At 44.9% G+C, this 16,318-nt stretch overlaps 1 long non-coding RNA gene across 1 annotated transcript; it reads right to left on the bottom strand.

Moving 5' to 3' along the window:
• Positions 1-345: 345 nt before the first annotated feature.
• Positions 346-2,799, bottom strand: LOC136552438 (uncharacterized). The gene is made up of 3 exons (XR_010782820.1): positions 2,672-2,799; positions 2,454-2,560; positions 346-2,311 (listed from the first exon to the last, which is right to left on the bottom strand). It is a non-coding gene; the product is annotated as an uncharacterized lncRNA (long non-coding RNA).
• Positions 2,800-16,318: the final 13,519 nt, after the last annotated feature.

Here is a 16,318-nt window from a genome sequence, read left to right on the forward strand (position 1 = left end):
GGAAGATTACAATTACCACATCGGCACTCAACTAATTAATATTATAAATATATATAGTGGAGTGGGATCTAGTTTCCTCCCAAACAATTATTTAAAACATTGCTTTCAGATTATTTTACTCCCTCCGTTCCAAATTATAAGTCATTTTGGCTTTTTTAGATACACTAGCAAATATGCCCGTGCGTTGCAACGGGAGGAAAAATGTTATCAAACGTCAAACTCCAATAAGTATCAGTTTGCACAACAGATGTATGTATAATTGAAGAGCCAAATTAGGGAAGTACTTCTTGACAAGGAATAAAATTCCTATGAAGTGTATGTCTCAATTCGGTAGGAAGCTTTTCTAAGACACACACGAGCAATTTGAGCATCGAAGACATGATACTCCACTAAATAAACTTACTTCATGACTTCATTATATCCATCCAGCATTTACTGATTGTTCTTGCAGAACTAGCAACCAAAGAAAATCAAAGCATGGCCATCCAATATGGTCAACTGATAACCAGTAAAGTATCAGTATAACCATTGCTAAATATTTATCAAAGCTAAGCTACCACATTTGTTTCTACCCAAAACAACAAACTACAAAGCGGATATAGTTAAGGGAGTCCTGTTGCAAAAGGGATTATAATTGCTTAAAATTTCATAAGTTACATCACATATCAAATATATATGTATATCGCCTCTAAAAAAAAGAGACAGAAAGGTGAGTTTGAAATGGCCAGAAAGTTATATATCACAGTCGCTTTCTCCTGAATCTTTTGTGACTCCACCATGACCATGAAAGCAACAAATCACAAGTGCATCCCAAGCTTTCTCCGAAGGATGATCTGCCAGGGATGCTTGGGTCGCTTGGGTCAAGAAACAACCCTTGAATACTTGAATTTCAGGCAAACAATTTGCAGAATATTTCCTCCCAAACATGGTCATATTGCATACTACCGACGGTACTATACTACCTGACAAGAAAGGTGCGAAGAGAAAGCTCACCATGCCCAAGCTTCATGCAGATGTTTAGATAAGAAGCTCTTGCGTATATAGCCACAAACAAACAACAAAAGGCTCCAAACTTTGTTGGCGTACTGGTCAAAAGCAACCAAGCAATCTTACCTGAAGAAGCGTGAGCTGTGCGAACAGCATGGTGGCCTTTGTCTGCAGCATTCATAGAATTATATGAATCCAGTTCATTCAGGAAACTGCAAAGAATCATCTTCTCCAGATCACAAAGGTAATATAAGATTTGACCAAGGGGAGGGGCGTCCCCCTGATTTTCATCTTAAGAAGTTGGTGCCATGACTCGAACCCGGGCTGGCTCAACCAACCACTTCTTTGGCGTGTTGTGCTGACGAGTTGCACCGTGAGTGTGTTGGCACAAAGGTAATATAGTATATTGTAACCACACAGCAAAACTTGTAATCCACAAATATTTCTCTTTATAAAGTTTACAGTAACTTTTTTGACAAGTAACACTTACAGAATATGCACGGTAAAGTCGGTTCCCATAGCCAATGAGGCAGTTCTCAATAAGCATATAAAATCGGCAACAGAAAAGATCAGAAAAGGAAAACCATTTGATCTATAGAACCCAACATCATAATTTTTTGACAGGTATATGCTGTGACAAATATAGTCAAGTGATATTACCGATTTGCATGTGGAAACACTGTAGTTAATACCAGGCCCATCCCACAATTTCCCTGTAAAGGGAAAAGTTCATGTGGTACGGACATGTATATGGATCAGAAAATAGATAATTAATTCGAACTGCATTGGTAGCCTGCAAACTGAAAACAGAATGGACAACCTGCATTAACAGTTTTCGCCTTTGAGAAACAAATCAATTATTAGGACATAAATTTGACCAATAATTGTTTCTAAGCAAAGAGAACAATACCAACAACACAAATTCATCCAGATATACACCTTTATAAGCATCTCAGAGACTCAGATCCCTCTGCAGTCCAAAGCAGGGGGGTGGAAGCTGATGCCAGGCAACACAGCAGTGGGCACCATGACCTCGAGGCTGCCAATTTAGAAACTACCACAGGAATCCTAATAATTTTGGAAAAGGGGGGAGAATTTGTAACCTGTGCTTTCTGAAGAAAATGAGAAAGAAAGTTACATACATGATTGTGGAGGAGGCTACGCAACCTTGTTTTTCAGATCCAAACTGAAACATTCCGCAGGTGAGTTCCAGATCTCAGTGGCAAGCCATTTCTCAGCACCCATGCTGACAAGCTTGCTGCCTCCATATTTGCACAAGTAAAGGAGCGTCTGATCAAGGAATAACAGCTTACTTGAATGGAACCTATAATGGATGTCCAAATTTAGCAAATCCTCAGTATACTCCTATATGCTAAAATCTTCAAAATTTCTTCAAGAACTACTCTTTCAGCAGAACGTCAGAAGAATAAGTGAAGAGGATGAAATAGCCACACCAAGAAGCAAACCTTGCTTGATCCGCTTTTGTTCTTGTCCAGCTCAGCGAGAATAGGATTCAAAGGCGAGATGAGGAACTTCTCAACTTGTTCAGCTCGGCGAGATCAGGATTGGAAGCCTGTGAAAACAGATATCCCAATGACACATTTTTCAACCGAGATCCCTATAATGTATAAATAGGAAAAAAGGGAAGAAGTTTGTGTCGAACTTGAGTTCATGTAGAACTTACCATGGATTTTTTCCCGATCTGAGCTGGTGCCCCGATCGATTTTTCTGTCGATCTGAGCTCGTGTCCCGATCGGAGCGGGTGTCTTCGTTCGATTGGATTCTGATTCTGAGTCGCAACGCCTAGCTGGCTGGCTCCTCTGTGGTAGCACCTTCGAGCCGCGCCACCCCGCCTCGCAGGCCCGGCCGCCCCGCCCGCGTGGGCCGGATCGAAGCGAGTGGAGCCGGACGGTTGGGGCAAATTGAATGGGCTGGACGGGAAAAAAAATACCAAATTTATTGTTTTTTTATTATTAGAGATAAATAAATAAATTTTATTATATACTTAGATATACACTATGTCTAAATATATAGTAAAACAGTATATCTAGAAAGTTAAATCATCTATTACTACTATAATCTACTAGTTGGATCAAACATCTCCTACCTATGACCTAAACATTGGATCCAAACATCTCTTACGACCCAAACATTACATGCTGAATAATCCGGTAATGCTAGCATTAAGATGTCCGGAAGGTCGGACGTCTCGCTCTACTCGTTGTCGCATGGGCCGCTCATCTAAATAAAAAAAACAAAATCAACTCCTAGCTGCCTAGCCTCGCTCCGCACGCGCCGCCTGCCCAACGAGCTCCTCTCTCTCGTGCTTCCCTGTTGCTTCGCTCTCTCTCTCTCTCTCGCTTGCCCACCCCAGCGCGCACCCTCCTCCACCCCGGTGTCCTCACCCACCGGGAGCTCCCCAATGCCGTAGATCCGGTGGCCCTCTCCCCCACCCAGCAAGATCCATGGAGGTGGCACGGCGATGTTGCAGGGGAGTGGATGGCTTTCCCTCACCCCGGCGCGGCGCCTTCCCCACCCCGGGCGGCGCCCTCTCTCACCCCGGCGACCATGGTGCTCCTCGCCCCCCCCCCCCCTCATCACCCACCGTCGTCGCCGAGCCAAGCCCGGTACTGGTGGCGCTGGTGGTGGTGGTGCTCGCGCACAGCTGCCCGCCGTCGTTTTCGACCCCAACGACTGGAATCGACCGGCCCAGCCTTTCCCCTCCCCTATGTCACATGTATGTTTCGAGTGCTTTGAGCGTTTCAGATGTATGTTGCAATTGTTTCATATAGATGTTGCAAAAGTAGATCGGGAATGTTGCACATGTTGCGATTATTTCATAGGCATATTGCAAGCGTATGTTGTGAGTGTTTCAGATGTTCCAAAGGTATGTTGCAAGTGTTTTAGATGGATGTTATAAAAGTAGATCGAGATGTTGCATATGTTGCAATGGTAGTACACGTATATTGCAAAGGTATGTCACTAATGTTTCATCTGTGTTTTCTGGACGCATGTGCAAGTGTGTTTATTTAGATGTTGCATATGTTTCACACATATGTTGCATGTATTTCATTTGGATGTTACGTATAGTTGCAATGGTTTTCAAGTATTTTTCAGGTGTTTTTTAAGTGTTTCATCTGCCTTCAGTCGTATGTTGCAACTGTTGTATTTAGATGTTTCAAAAGTAGATCAAGTGTTGCATTCCCCACCTTTCTGCCGCATCATCTCGATGTGTCCTCCTCTCGGTGCCAGTAGGGCATCAAGGAGGTGCCGACCCTTTCCCTCTTGTCACTTGGGCGGCATAGGCCCCGCGTGGAGCATGGAAAGGAAGTGCAGCGCGCATAGTGGTGGAGCCAGGATTTTTAGATAGGGGGCCAACCAAGTTTAATTAATAGATTGCTATAATCGAACTCCTAGGGAAGATGAAGATTGGATATACTTTACCAAATATATCACATATAAAGTCATGGTTTCATATTTTTCATTACATAAAAGTTACTGCAAGCAAAAGTATTCATAGAAACTAACCTTTTTCATTTTAGTCTTACTCTGCATGTCTTCATATCATAGAAATTATCAATAAGTGTATCAGTTGTGAACTCAATTGCAATCTCCTTCTCAATGTATATTATCAAGCAATCTTTCAGAAATTCATCTCCCATTTTATTTCGAAGTCTTGTCTTCACAAGTTTCATTGTAGAGAATGCCTGCTCTGACGTAGCTATCGAAACTGGTAGAGTTAGAACAAGCCGAATCAATCTGTCAAAGAAAAAATGCTTAGTATTTGTCATCTATAAAAATGATTTGGGATAATAGATAAAAAATGAGGGATGTTATATAACCTGTCAATCAAATAATAGTCATTTGATTTTCTAGTTTCACCTAGTCGACGTGAAAGGACCTAAGATGCCGCCTATAGGGGGCTGAATAGGCGTTTCTAAAAATTAACACCTTTAAATGCGGAAACGATTAGTAAAGAGAGTTTCTAAAATGGAAACACCAAATTAAGTGTAGTACCACCCCTCACAAGTTAGTCACAGAGTAAACAAGGTATAAAGAATATATATAGAAGTTACAACCCTGTAATACAAAGTTAGAACAGAGAATGAATATATTCAACACACACAGGAAATATTGGACGTGTCCGATAGGTATACCGAACGTGTCTAGTATGCACATGTTTTGTAGAACAGCCTATCACAGTGATCAATACCGTATGTGTCTGATAGCTATACCGAACATGTTCGGTATTGAAAGGATCAAGATGCCCAAGAGGGGGGTGAATTGGGCTAATTCTAAATTTTCTTGCAATAATCAAATCCTACGGATAGCCCAATTAACCCCTTGTGCCTAGAAAAGTGTTTATATCAAACTAATGCACAACAACCTCTCAACCTAAGTTCCAAACTTACTCTAGCAAGCAATTCTTATGGAAATGAAAACAAGTATTGAATTGCTCAAAGTAAATGCTCAAAGTAAGTGCTCAAAGTAAATAGAGAGAGAGAGGAACGCGGTGATGTTTTACCGAGGTATCGAAGAGTCGCCACTCCCCACTAGTCCTCGTTGGAGCACCCGCGCAAGGGTGTAGCTCCCCCTTGATCCGCGCAAGGATTAAGTGCTCTCTACGGGTTGATTCTTCGACACTCCGTCGTGGCGAATCACCCAAAACCGCTCACAACTTGAGTTGGGTCACCCACAAGCTCCACCGGGTGAACACCAAACTCCCAATCACCACCAAGCCATCTAGGTGATGGCGATCACCAAGAGTAACAAGCACGAACTCTCACTTGACCACGCGAAGCCTAATGAGAAGATGGATGCACACTTTGCTACTCTTGATTTGCTAGTGAGGCTACTCTCTTGGATTCTCGAATCACAAACACCTCACTAGGACCTTGCCCTTCTTGGCACTCACAAACGTGTTTCTCAGCTGTTGGAATGAGCAAAAGATACTCCACTCATGAATAGAGCTTCTATTTATAAGCCAGCCTGAAAAACGAACCGTTATGAGCTTCTGCGGGATGACCGAACGCTCCGATCGTGATGACCGGACGCTCCGGTCAGTTCAACCCGCGAACCAGTTTTCAAGTGATGACCGGACGCTGTCAGGGTCCGGTCAGTACCGACCAGACGCGTCCGGTCGCTCTTGGATGCTTACTGTAAACGACCGGACGCTGGATGCACAGGGTCCGGTCACACTGACCGGACGCGTCTGGTCACTCTTTTCTAAGTCTAGACCCTTACTGGAGTCGACCGGACGCTGGCTCTCAGTGTCCGGTCACATGACCTCCCAGCGTCCGGTCATACCAGACTTAATCCCCTTGGTCAAATGAACTGACCGGACCCTGCGGCCAGCGTCCGGTCGCACCGGAGCCAGCGTCCGGTCAGTGTTTTGACCCTCCATTCACTTCCAACTTCCGAACATATGTGAATGAAGTTTGCTCCAAAGGATCTTAGGCATTCATAGGAGCTACCTAGAGCTAGTTTTAACAAGTGTGCACCACACCTAACTCACTAGACTGAACTAGGTCAAGCTACCCATTCATACCCCCCTTCATAGTACGGCCAAAGGAAAAACAAAGTCCTAAACTACTCTAAGTGTCTCTCCAACTTCAATCGACACTTAGAACTAGTTATCCTTAACCTTGTCGTCCATCCTTTGAAAACCGAAACGATTTCCATCGTAGGGGCATGACAACCTCGATTGCCCAATCGATCTCTATTACCATGACCTAACTTAATTGTCTCTGCAAAACAAACGTTAGTCATAGTAATCTTGTATTGACATTAAACACCCAAATCCAACTAGGGGCCTAGATGCTTTCAATCTCCCCCTTTTTGGTGATTGATGACAATACCACCTCGAGTATGTTATGGAGTGAGGTTTTTGACGGGCTTGGTTCATATAAGCTTTTGTCAATAAGAACAAAAGAGTTAGTCAAGCTTATATGACCTAAGCCAAAACAATGTACTCAAAGGATATGAATTGAGCATGAGTACCAATAACAAAGCTCATTTGCTTCGAAGTGTAAACGCGGAAGCAAAAGCAAATGAGCATTCCACAAGTGATATGACATAGAGATAAAGCAAAGTAGAAGTCACACATGTCAAATATCACAACCACGTAGATAGCACTATCACATATAAATAAGAGTATGCATGAAAGTAAACACACGAATGCATAAGTAATAGTGTATCACACAAATAAAACTCCAAAAGTGTATAATAAGCTAATACTAGATAACTAGCTCCCCCTGAAACTCGCTCCCCCTAAGTCTACATACTCAAACCCTCTCCCCCTTTGGCGTCAAACACCAAAACCTAGGGGTCGGACGGCGGGGCTGCAGCGGATGAGTCGGGCGCTAAAGTACGTGGAGCAAGATGGAACTGGGCGCCATCATCATCTGACCCTGAGCTTTGAACTGACTGACCCTCTGAAGCAGGAAGTGTCGCTGAAGCGGTCTGGGTCTGAGCTAGTGCTGCCTGTGAAGCTGCAAGTATGTCTGTCGTAGGATCTGACGAGGCGACAGACGAGGGGAGCCGCTGAGTAGTCATGATAGCTGGAGCTACTGTAGACGGACCGGCAGTATGCATGTGAGGCAGAGTAGGCATGCCGGTCAACTCACTGAAAGATGCTCCAAGACTCCTGGAAACTGATGACTCAGGCATGAATAGTGAGGATATCTGCTCTGGTGAGAAACCCGTGTGATAAGGAGTGAACTGCGGGGCTACACCAGGTGAAGCTAACCACTGGGACACCTGTACAGGAGGTGAAGGAAACTGAGCTGGAGGCTGTCCCTGACTCTGAAGCCCGATAGGCTGTACTGCTAGAGTCATCGAAGTGGTAGGAGGCTATGCAAGCTAGGGCGAAGTCTGTGGCAGAGGGATCCCAATGGCTGTCACTACATGCTGCATGAATCCCATGAGCTGCTGCTGCATAAGTAACTGCTGGTGCTGAAGGAGCTGCTGCTGCCGCTGAAACTCGTCCTGACGAGCCTAAAACTGTGCGAAGTTTGTAGCTGTCTCCTGTGCCTGTCGTGTCTGATCCTGCTGCATCCGCTCAAGAATAGCAATGAGAGCGGGGTCTGTCTGTGGAGCAGGTGGAGCAGAACTGGAGCTACCTGCCTCTACATCGTGTCTGCATGGAGGCATCTGAGGTATAGGCTGGTAGTCGTCGTCGGAGCTGTCACTGTACTCACTCACCTCCTGCTGTGCCTCTAGCTCCGCCTCCTCAGTGGCTGCAATCCCTCTGATGATCTCATCCTGCTGAGCTGTGGACTCTAGCACGTCGGGACGACGGCTAGGCTGTCTGGGTGCCGGAGGAGTGGCGTGTCTGATCCTCTATGACAGGTTGTAAGCTGGGAACTCCGTAGTGGCACCTGTATACTCATCCATCATGCCAGGGGGCTTATCAATCACAACTCTGCGGATGAGAAATGTGATCCAGTGAGCATAGGGAAGCTGCCTGCGACCCTTGAATCCCTCAGCTATAGTATCCTCCATCTCTGAAAGAAGGAGGTCCCAGATGTCAAACACTGTCATCTGCATAATGGCATTGAGAAGCCAGAGCTGTAAGCGAGTCAGGCCCTCCCTGTATCCCAACCTGGGAAGCAATGTCCTCCTGATGATGGCCTCTAGTATCCTCGCTGTAGGAGTCAAGTCACTGGGGTTCCTGCTCGACCCCTCACCAAACGGCTCCTTGAAGCAATGGCGCACTAAGTCTGTAGGGGGCACCAACCCTCCATGAGGACGCCTGGGAGGCTCCTGATGTCCATAGCAAACCTCATGCATCCTTATAGGCTGCTCCTGTAGTCTCAGTATCCCTCTGGCCCTGCTACTCGTCACTCTATAGTCTTTGTCGTTGAAGGCAAAGTGAATGAATCTATGATGAGGATCGATGTAGAGTGAGGCATAAAACTGACGAACCCAAGAAGGTACATATATCCCTGTCCGTCCAATCAGATCTGACAGTCCTGGCAAATATGACAAATATTGCCGAATGCCCTCTCCGGCTGCTGCCACAATGGACTCTATCGGACAGACCCTCTGTGATCTGAACACTGCCCCACTGTTTAGATATGCATTGTAGAAATCCTCCTGCAGTAGCGTGTAGAACCCCTCAGCTGCTCTCTCATCTCTCCTCGGAGGAAACCAGACCTCAAACTCAACAAACCGCAGCTGCTGAACCTGCCTGGCTGTAGCGGCCCTCAAGTCAAGGTGAACCACTGGAGGCGGACCCTGTGGTCTGGGCGGAGGGCGTGAACCCCTGCGCTGTGTAGCTGGCCTCGGTGGAACTGCAGCACTGGTACGACTCAAGCGGCGTAGCTGAGGTGCCGGCTCGGTCTCCTGACTCTCCTGAGTCTCCTGGGCTGGCTGAGGCTCTGCTGGTGGAGGCTGCTGCTGTGCTGACGGACCCTCCTCAATGGCAACCCGTCGTCCTGCAAGCGTGGCAGTCCTAGCTGGACTACCGTGATGACGCTCAACCTCCTCAATCGCAGCTCTGACTGCGGGTGAAACTGGCTGATCTGCAATGACAATTCCGCTGTGGGTGCCACCTCTCTCGGCACGCTCTGCGGCCTCTGCAACAGCTGCTGCTCTAGCTGTCTCTGCGTCGGGGTACTTCCGTACCTGCTTGGTTGACTTGCCTTTAGATCCAGCTGGCTGACGAGGCGGGGGCCTCCGATCATCATCACCTGAGCCACCACCAACATTCTTGGTGCGAGCCATCTGAGCTGACAAGATGGTGAACTACCGCTGATGGAGATCAACTGTCAATACTGCCGCTTTCGAGGCTTGGCCTCGATCCTTACTCGCGAGCTTGGCTCCGAGTTGATTGCCAACTGCCAATTGAACCACAACGGAACCGACTCGCTGCACGATAGAATAGATGGATATACAAATAAATACCATATGTCTAATAGATATGAAACCCTAGCAGAGAAAGCAATGTAGATGCGAAATTGAATCGAATGGCTTTCTACCTGACAAACAGCGAACCGAGAAGAGATAAGATGTCACGCGGGGGATCCTCGGAACCGGGCTAGGGTTAGGTCAAACGCCCTGAATGCAATTGGAAACCAGTGCATTTAGAATTGATCTAGATCACAATTGGAGATCAAGATTGAAATGCAGAACTCGCCTTACCAACCAATGGGAGGATAGGGCAAGAGCACTTGGCGTGTAGACGGGCAGCCTGGCAACGGTGGAACGATGAGCTTCGGTGCGAGGTGGCTGGTGTGGTGCTGCAAAGGTGAGCTGGCGCGGTGGCTCGGCTGCGAAGGCACGACGGCGCGGTTAGGCAGGCGCACAGAGGCGCGGGCGCAAGCTGACCGGAGCAGGTGGCGCGCGGCTAGGCTGCGGCGGCGCGTGGCTGGCAAGGGGGGCGAGCGTGGTGGCGCAAAGGATGGCGGCGACTTCGGCAAGGCAGCGGCGGCGCGGCTTGGTGGCTTGGGCTAGGGCACGGCGGCGGCTCAGGCTGAGGTCAAGGAAGAAAAGAAGATCCAGATATATAACCCCCGAAACGCGACAGAAAAGGAAATGGGAAAAGAGGCTTGAAGTCGCGCGAGATCCACTGACCGGACGCTCCGGTGGTAGCGACAGGACGCTACCACCCAGTGTCCGGTCGATTCCAGAGAGGTCCAAATCCTCTGGAATTTGGACCGGACGCGTCCGGTGGTCCATGACCGGACGCAGGCAGGGTCCGGTCAGTACAATTTGATCTTCCTCCAATCGACCGGACGCTGAACCCTTTCTGACCGGACGCACAGACGCAGCGTCCGGTCACTCCTTCAACAGCAGTTCACCCCCTGTGAACTGACCGGACACTGGACAGCAGCGTCCGGTGCAGCGTTCGGTGCACCTTTTCTAGTAAATCTTCAAACTCCCTTCGCGCTGCCTATTCCCAATCAAGTCCCAACTTGAATAAGATCCAAATAAACACCAATTGGGACTGATGTGAGTGACCTCTCTCAAACCCTTATATTTTTCAAAGTATTTTGCCTTAGGCTATAATTCTTTTTAAGAAAATAAGCAACAAGAGGGCAAATGGAACAAAACGACAAAACAACAATTATGCATATGTAATGCTTATAAGTAAATCTAGTTGCTTGTCAAGTTTGATCCAAGGTTAAGCTTCTTCACACGCTTTTCGGCGGTTATCTTAACCATGTTAGACAAGCCCTATATGCATTTCCACAAATTAAACATGTTGTATATTACAATGAATGCAAGAGACAACACAAGCTCAATTTTTTGTGAAGTTACTAAAATCAAGTACATTGAGCTCGTTCCGCAATCTACAAAATGTAGCTTCATCTAGCGGTTTAGTGAAGATATCCGCTAATTGATCTTCGGATCTTACACCTTCTAGTGATATATCATTTTTAGCTACATGATCTCTTAGAAAGTGATGGCGGATATCTATATGCTTGGTGCGAGAGTGTTGAACCGGATTATTTGCAAGTTTCACCGCACTTTCATTATCACACAAAAGAGGTACTTTCTCTAGAACTACTCCATAGTCTAGTAAAGTTTGTTTCATGTATAATATTTGTGCACAACAAGCACCCGCGGCAATGTATTCCACTTCGGCGGTGGACAAAGCCACACTATTTTGTTTCTTGGAGGACCAAGACACAAGTGATCTACCAAGCAAATGGCACCCTCTGGATGTGCTCTTTCTATCAACTTTGCATCCGGCGTAATCCGAATTGGAATAGCCAATTAATTCAAATAAAGCTCCTTTGGGATACCAAAGGCCAATGCTTGGAGTGTGCTTAAGATACCTAAGGATTCTTTTTACGGCAATTAAATGTGTTTCCTTAGGACTAGCTTGAAACCTAGCACACATACACACACTAAACATGATGTCGGGCCTAGATGCGGTTAAATATAACAAGCTACCAATCATAGAGCGGTAGAGAGTTTGATCAACCGAGTTACCTCCCTCATCTAGGTCGAGATGTCCATTGGTAGGCATTGGGGTCTTGATTGGCTTACATTCATCCATCTTGAATCTCTTGAGAAGGTCTTTTGTGTATTTCTCTTGAGAGATGAAGATGCCTTCTTTCATTTGCTTGACTTAAAAACCAAGAAAGAATGTAAGCTCACCAATCATTGACATCTCGAACTCCTTAGACATCAATTCACCAAATTCTTTGCATGAGTCTTTATTTGATGATCCAAAGATAATATCATCAACATATACTTGACAAATGAAGATATGCCCATCAAGCTTCTTGGTGAATAGTGTGGTGTCGACCTTCCCAATGGTGAAGCCCTTCTCAATAAGGAAATCCCAAAGGCGCTCATACCAAGCTCTTGGGGCTTGCTTAAGCCCATATAGTGCCTTGGACAACCTATAAACATGATTAGGGTATCTAGGGTTTTCAAACCCGGGAGGTTGATCAACATAGACTAGTTCATTAATAAAGCCATTTAAGAATGCACTTTTCACATCCATTTGATATAGTTTCATTTCATGATGTGATGCATATGCAAGAAGGATACGGATGGCTTCTAATCTTGCAACCGGTGCAAAGGTTTCTCCAAAGTCCAAACCTTCAACTTGAGAGAACCCCTTTGCCACTAGTCTTGCCTTGTTCCTCACAACAACACCTTGATCATCTTGCTTGTTGCGGAACACCCACTTTGTTCCAATCACTCTTGCACCTTTTGGTCGCTCTTCAAGATTCCATACTTCATTGCGAGTGAAGTTGTTCAACTCTTCATGCATGGCATTGATCCAATCCGGATCTTTTAGAGCTTCTTCTACCTTGGTAGGCTCATAGCAAGAGATAAAAGAGTGATGAGCAATAAATGAGGTAAGTTTTTGAGATCTAGTCATCACCCCCTTTGTTGGACTCCCTATGATGAGATCTTGTGGATGATCTTGTAGGAGAGGTGTATTTCTTCTATTGACCACTTGAGGAGGAGGTTGTGGAGCATCAACATCTTGTGCTTGTACCACCATTTGCTCATGGGAGATGTGAGTATCTTCATTTTCTACTCTCCCAACTTTATCACCATCTTGTGGTACATTTGATGAAGAGGGTTGGTTAATGACTTGTACATCATCTTCATCATCTTTTGGCTTGATGTCTCCCACTGGAATATTCTTCATAGCCTCCCTCAATGGTTCATCACCTACATCATCAAGATTCTCATGTGCTCCTTGGGAGCCGTTAGATTCATCAAATTCCACATCATATGTTTCTTCAACCAAGCCGGTGGCATGATTAAATACTCTATATGCTTTGGACTTCGATGAGTAACCAACAAGAAAACCTATATCACAACGCCTTTGAAACTTCCCTAGGTGTTGCCGCTTCTTGTAGATGTAGCACTTGCAACCAAACACCCTAAAGAAGGAGACGTCTGGCTTCTTCCCATTGAGCAACTCATATGGTGTCTTGACAAGGAACTTTTGAAGAAATAGGCGGTTGGATGCATAACATGCGGTGTTGATTGCTTCCGCCCATAGAGCTTCGGGGGTGTTGTACTCATCTAGCATTGTCCTTGCAAGTGTGATCAAAGTCCGGTTCTTCCTCTCAACTACACCATTTTGTTGAGGAGTATAGGTTGTGGAGACTTCATGTTTGATTCCAACTTCATCACAATAAGCTTCTATGTTTATGTTGTCAAACTCTTTGCCATTGTCACTTCTTATCTTCTTGAGCTTCACTTCAAATTCATTTTGTGCTCTCTTGGCAAACTTCTTGAAACAAGATGCAACTTCGGATTTATCATGAAGGAAGAACACCCATGTATATCTTGAATAGTCATCCACAATCACAAGACAATAGAGATTTCCTCCCAAACTCTTATATGTTGTTGGTCCAAATAAATCCATGTGTAGGAGTTCTAGCACTCTTGTGGTTGACATGAAAGCTTTGGTTGGATGAGTGTTTGCAACTTGCTTGCCGGCTTGACATGCACTACAAAGCTTGTCCTTCTCAAACTTCACATCCTTCAACCCTCTCACCAAATCATTCTTCATAAGCTTCTTGAGTGAGCTCATCCCAACATGAGCAAGTCTTCTATGCCATAGCCACCCAAGTGTTGTTTTGGTGAATAGGCAAGTCTTCAAGTTTGCATCTTCGGAGGTGAAGTCAACTAGATATAGGTTGTTGTATCTAAATCCATTGAATATCACTTGATTGTCATCTACCTTAGATACAACCACCTCCTTCTCGGTGAACAAGCATTGGAAGCCAAGATCACACAATTGACCAACGGATAGCAAGTTGAAACTCAATGAAGCAACATAGAGCACATTTGAGATGGAATGATCATTTGATATTGCCACTTTGCCCAATCCTTTGACCTTGCCCTTTGAATTATCTCCAAATGTTATTTTCTCTTGTCCATCTACCTCTTCATCTAGTGAGGTGAACATACGAGGATCACCGGTCATATGTTGTGTGCAACCACTATCAATAACCCAATGACTTCCACCGGTCTTGTAGTTCACCTACACACAAGAGATTCAAGCTTTAGGGATCCAAGCTTGTTGAGGGCCCTTCACCTTCTCAACAAGTGACTTAGCCACCTAAATTTTCTTAGGCCTACTCTTGTTGGGGGGACCTAAGAACATGACTTTCATCTTTCCACTCGAATCTTTTCTAAGCATGTAGTGAGCATTGAAAGCAAAGGGTCTAGCATGCTTGGGCAAGGGTTGTGGTGGTGGAGTTTGACACTCATGAGTAAAATGGCCTTCTTGTCCACATTCAAAACATCTCTTTGGCTTTGGCTTTGGCTTTGATTGTTGGTGTTGAGCTTGAGCCTTCTTCTTCTCTACACTTGCCATATATCCAATGCCACTTTTATCCATCTTCATGACGGTATTCATGAGTAGCTCACTTTGGAGATGCTTGCCTCTAGCAAACTTGCTCAATCCCACCTTGAGATGCTCTTTCTCTATCTTGAGCTTCTTGTTCTCTTCCTTGAGAATATTATTGTTCTTCTCTTCCTTGAGTTTCTTGATTTCTTCTTTTAATTTCTCATTCTCAAGGATCACCTCTTTGTCATGATCAAGAGTTTCTAGCACAATGGTGTTGTGACTTTTCATCTCTTCAAGATCTTTCATGAGCTTCTCATTGTTACTCTTGAGCTTGACATACTCATTATAGTCATTGCATTCAACCACTTGCTTGCCCTTGCTACTAGATCCATGCTCAATGCTTTCATCAATTAAATCATCACATGAGGTAGCTATATCAATCTTAACAACATGGTTAGTAGCATCATGTGGCTCATTTGGTAAGAATTCTTGTGCAATAATAAGGGTATCATAATTGATCTTTAGAGTTGCATATTCATCTTTTAGCTTATTGTGACTAGTGATAAGCTCATTGTGTACCCACTCAAGTTTATCATTTTTATCTTTAAGCTCTTTCTTAGAAGATTTGAGCTCCTTGAGTTTGGATGATATAGAATCATTTGTTTCCTTGAGCTCATCATTAGCCTTTTCTAATGTATCACACTTAGCTAAGAGTGAATCATTTTAGCATCAAGCTTTTCATTTGTAGCTCTACTCTTTCTAATGATCTTAGTATATTTTCTAAGTATTTTGACAAGATCATCATAAGTAGGTGAGCCATCATCATCGCTATCACTATCATCACTAGCATATTCATCATCACTACTATCATCACTCTTAGTTACCTTGCGTTCACCTTTGGCCATAAGGCATAGGTGTGTAGAGGATGATGGCGATGGTGGTGGTGAAGATGCAAGATCAATAGCAATGGCGGCCACCTTTTCATCATCACTATCATCATCGGATGATCCACTTGATGAATCAATGTCCGTGAGCCAATCACCGACAATATAGGCCTTGCCACTCTTCTTCTTCTTGTAGAACTCCCTCTTTTTGCCATCTCTCTTCTTGTATGGCTTGTTCTTCTTCTTTTCATCTTCATCACTTGAATCATCTTTCTTGCCCTTGTTCTTGAACTTGTCTTTCTTGGGCTTTGTGCATTGATGAGCTAGATGACCAAGTTCGCCACAATTGTAGCAATCCATCTCGGAGATTGGCTTTCTTCTTGAGCTAGTGAAGAACTTCTTCTTTTTGCCATCAAATTTGATGCCACTCTTGTTTAGCCTTTTTAGCATCTTGGTGGTCTTTTTCACCATGAGGGCAAGGCTTTCTTCATCATCTTCATCACTTGAGCTCTCATACTCAAGTCTTGCTTTGCCCTTGTCTTGGCTAGCTTTGAATGCTAAGTCTTTCTCTTTCTTCTTTGTAGAGGATGAGCCATCTTGTGGTGTGATGTGCATGTACATCTCATGAGCATTGATCTTTCCCAAGATTTGTGTCGGTGTGGCGACG

The sequence above is a fragment of the Miscanthus floridulus genome, chromosome 4, assembly GCF_019320115.1.
Source record: "Miscanthus floridulus cultivar M001 chromosome 4, ASM1932011v1, whole genome shotgun sequence".
In the NCBI taxonomy this organism is placed as follows: domain Eukaryota; kingdom Viridiplantae; phylum Streptophyta; class Magnoliopsida; order Poales; family Poaceae; genus Miscanthus; species Miscanthus floridulus.